Source organism: Sinohyriopsis cumingii, chromosome 1 (genome assembly GCF_028554795.1).
Source record: "Sinohyriopsis cumingii isolate HCF-2022 chromosome 1, ASM2855479v2, whole genome shotgun sequence".
In the NCBI taxonomy this organism is placed as follows: domain Eukaryota; kingdom Metazoa; phylum Mollusca; class Bivalvia; order Unionida; family Unionidae; genus Sinohyriopsis; species Sinohyriopsis cumingii.
In genome coordinates this window covers 177,446,118-177,450,358 of record NC_142961.1, presented here as the reverse complement: position 1 = coordinate 177,450,358, position 4,241 = coordinate 177,446,118, and the positions used below count along the sequence as shown (strand labels likewise).

Sequence of the window (4,241 nt, the reverse complement as noted above, 5' to 3'; positions counted from 1 at the left end):
GATTTATTGTCATGTTCAATTCCCCTTGTCCGTAGAGTGACCCACGATTTTCTCCATGTTAATTCCCCTTGTCCGTAGAGTGACCCACGATTTTTCTCCATGTTAAATTTCCCTTGTCCGTAGAGTGACCCAGGGGTCCCTGTAATGCTAATTCCCATTGTCCGTAGGGTGCCCCCCTTCACTACTTCCCATAGTAATTTCAAGACGAAGTGTAGTTCGCGCATTGGATTGTGAAACCCATTTATAAACTTAGACAAGGGCAATTGTAAATGTCATGTTTGAAACTGAAAATATCAAATGATCCCAAGTGAGTACATTCGAAATAGTAGTAAACCAATCGGGGGAGAACTCGTAGGTGCAATGGTATACTTGAAGTGAACTATAGATTATGTTGTGTCGCTTATGCAAGTAACAATGCTGTCGACAATGTTCGTAAACGCCATATGAACCAAATAATAGCCAAGGTGATAAGAATATACAAGGAAAAACTAATTATCGTCATAATATGTAGTGAAACAAACACAACAATACATAGATAAGGTAATTCAAAGATTAAAACTTGTCCAAGAACTAGCTAAAGCAAACACCCGTAAGCGCAAAACACAGCAAACAAAAGTTCTATCAGAAAGCGAAGGAACCGTTCTTTCGCGTTGGCGATTATGACTCTCATATACCCGTAGACTTATCAATAAACGCTTTACCTCCGGTGGTTGGGTCCGTGTTACATTACTCAATTAGGTCCGAATAACACTTACAGATTACGAAGTTGTTCCAACAACAAAGAAATGAAATCACTTGTACAATCCAACAGGCTTAAGCATTATAATTATTCTAGGGATTATCGACCTCCAACAAGGGATGCAGCCGACACAGTCCATCACTTGACTCAGACACCACATGATCAAGCGAGCAATGGTGACGCACCAACTGACAATAGTACGGAATGGTCTTCAGTTGATAAACGTTTGAAATCCAAATGGATTTCGGGGAAGAATCATTACTTGGTTAAGTGGACCGATGGATTCACGCCATCTTGGCAACCAACGGAGAATGTCTCTCAGGCATTAAAAGAAGCATTTCAGAGCAATCGAATACACGACTCAAACGACTAGGTTGAATATTTCGTCACTGAATTCAATACGAAATTCAAAAGGAAATTTCTTCGTAACTGGGAGAGACATTTCTAGTCCTTTCCGCCAATATGTCATTTCCTCATGCCTTCTATTTCGTTTTTTCTTCTCTTGTCGGCAAATCTCTCAAACCTCTTTCCTTTTCTATAAGATATGGGTGGAAAGTGGATTTGGTCGTAAGGCTGCTTCCCCTGACTCTGAATCCAGGGTCTGCAGTGGATGAGCAAAGATTGGCAAAAATTCCCTTCTTCACCAATTAAATGCATTACGTCTTACAATGAATACACAGTTTAACACAACAATCTCATTAAAAAGTGTTTTTCCACCCTTCAAATGTGTCAAAAAAGGCAATTTTGCCTTTCATTGGTGAAATACGTAAACACCTATTTGGGTTGGCCACAGCGGGAGACGTTGCCACATTAGCATGTCACATAAATATGCTGACGAGACAGAATAATAAAATTATAGGTGTTCTTGCTCGACATGGAGGTGACTTTTTCTCCTATATCTCACAAGTCGATAATTGATTTAATAAAATGTTGAGAACGCTTCTCCTATTAGAGAAAGCGATGATTGAAAATAAAGAAAATATACGTCAAAAATATCAGAAATCAGAAGAAGTCATCGCCACTCAAATGCTGGAATCTCCGCAAATTAGGCATGACTTAGTAAAATTACAGTTAGCAACAGCGGAATTAGCTGCAGGAAAGTTACCTGCTATACTGATTTCATCTCATGCCTTCGCGAAATCAATGAGTCAAATCGAGACCATTATATCTACTAATTATCCGGGTTATTCGATAATGCCGAAAGATCCACGTTACTATTATCAGTGTGGGTCATTTATAGCGGCGCGTAAGGATCGCGACCTACATATTGCGCTACAGATTCCAATTTCGTCCCGACAGCGACCATTCGAGACGTATCGAATTCAATCATTTCCGGTCCCAATTCACGCATTATCAACACACGTTACACAATTAGATTATGCTTGTATCTGATAACCATCAGTTTTGCACAACACTAGCGTTATCAACCTTAACTCAATGTACCGGTAAGGACATTTTACACTGTAATATCCGTCCTACACTTAAACCCTTGTCTCAGCCTAAATGTATCAATAGTCTATTTCTGGATGATAAGTATAATGCCATTCAGACTTGTAACTTTCGTTTTATGACAAACCGCTTCGTACCACATATTGTTGATATGTCCACAAATCAAATATTAGTTTAGCTCATGGACGAAATAATACTCGAATGTCAAAATCGACCTCGCGTTAAGGTTGACGTTTTTCTGTTATGAATATTCCTTGTCACTGTGCAATCGTTACTACGTCTATGACATATGACGGACACATCACTACTTGTTCCGACAATTTGACAGAAGTTACTCAGCTTCACCCAAATAACTTGGCACTTTTTCAATTCTACCCATTTATCAGCCATCTTTGGTAACACTCTTTTGACAATCCCTTGACTATTTCTTTGCCTGAATTCAAACTATATGAGCACCAAATGTCACTAGGTTTCGCTACAGATAGGGAAATTGGTTTAAGTCTTAAGAAAGTTGCTGCACGTGCTAAAATCGATTAAAGAATCGTTTCGTCTTTAGCTGAAACAATGTTGAGTGGTGATATCGTGATTGACAGCAATTCTTGGTTTGATTCCCCAAAATTATGACTATAATTAGTTTTTCCTTGTCTAGTCATAACACTTTGCCAATTGTTTGGCCCATGTGGCGTTTTAGAGCATTGTCGACTGCACTGTTTGCACAAGCAACAAAAGCCTAACCTACGAGTTCTCATCCTGAATGGTTTACTACTGTTTCGGATGTAATCACTTGAGATCATTTGATCTTTTTAGTTTCAATCATTACATTTATAATTGCCCTTGTCTAAGTATATAGTTGATTTCACAATCCAATGAGCGAACTAAACTTCGTCTTGAAATTACTATGGGAGTTCAATGCGTAATGGTTGATATTCTTCAGCTTAGCCTACGTCCTTCACATTGGAACCTTACTGGACCATCAATGATTGATAACCTTCATGTCACGGGTTATCTTTGACCACGATTACATGTCAGATGGACAGGTTAAAAGATCACCAATGTAAACAGTAACTCTGAACTAACCATGAGTAGTGAAGGGGGGCACTTTACGGACAATGGGAATTAGCATTACAAGACCCCTTGGGGCACTTTACGGACAATGGAAAATTAACATGGAGAAAAATCGTGGGGCACTTTACGGACAAGGGGAATTAACATGGAGAAAAATCGTGGGGCACTTTACGGACAAGGGGAATTTAACATGGGAATAGAGTTTGGGCTTGTTTAGGGACAAGGGGAATTTAACATGGGATTTTTTTTAAAAAAAATTTTTTAAAAAAGGGGTAGGCAATTCAAAAGACTATCTCTTTTCGAGAAATATGGCTGGCCCTGAAAAGGGCCTTTGGGTTTTCTTCTTCTTCTAATTTCTTCTTTTCCTCCACCAACTTCTTATTTTATCTCCAACACTCTTTCTCTTCTTTTTTTTCTCCTTCTCTTCTTTCTTCTCTTCCTCCTCTTCTTCTTTCTTCCTCTTCTCATTTTCCTCTTCTTTTTCAATTTTTTCGTTCCATGTTCTTATTCTTATCTTTTCCTCTTCATCCTCCTTCTCCTCCTTGATCTCTTTCATGACACCACTAATCTTGTCCTTTGCTTTCCTTAAATTGTTAATTTCCATCTTTACACGATGGGGACTATAGGAATAATGGTCTTCAACGAGTCTTATTAGCATCTGTTCCATTATTCCTAAGTTGTCTAAAACGTCTTGCAAGGTTTGTAATTTGTCCATTTGGTTTGACGCCATCTTCTTTTTATTCTTTGCAGAATGGTTTGAACGACCAACACTGTGGGTTCTTATACGAAAAGCGCGAACGTGAAGGAAAACATCCCCCTAAAACATAAAATGGATCTTACCTAGATCATGACCCAACAACGCGCGGACGTGAAGGAAAACATCCCCTACTTTTTCATATAATAAAACCCTAACTATACTCTTCACATACGCTAAGAAACCCATAATCTACTATTCACACAAACTTACTTCACCATTTACAAACACAAA

At 38.7% G+C, this 4,241-nt stretch overlaps 1 pseudogene; it reads left to right on the top strand.

Annotated features, from left to right (window-relative positions):
* Nucleotides 1-297: 297 nt before the first annotated feature.
* On the top strand, nt 298-2,587 carry LOC149808454 (uncharacterized; annotated as a pseudogene).
* The last annotated feature ends 1,654 nt before the right edge of the window (nt 2,588-4,241 follow it).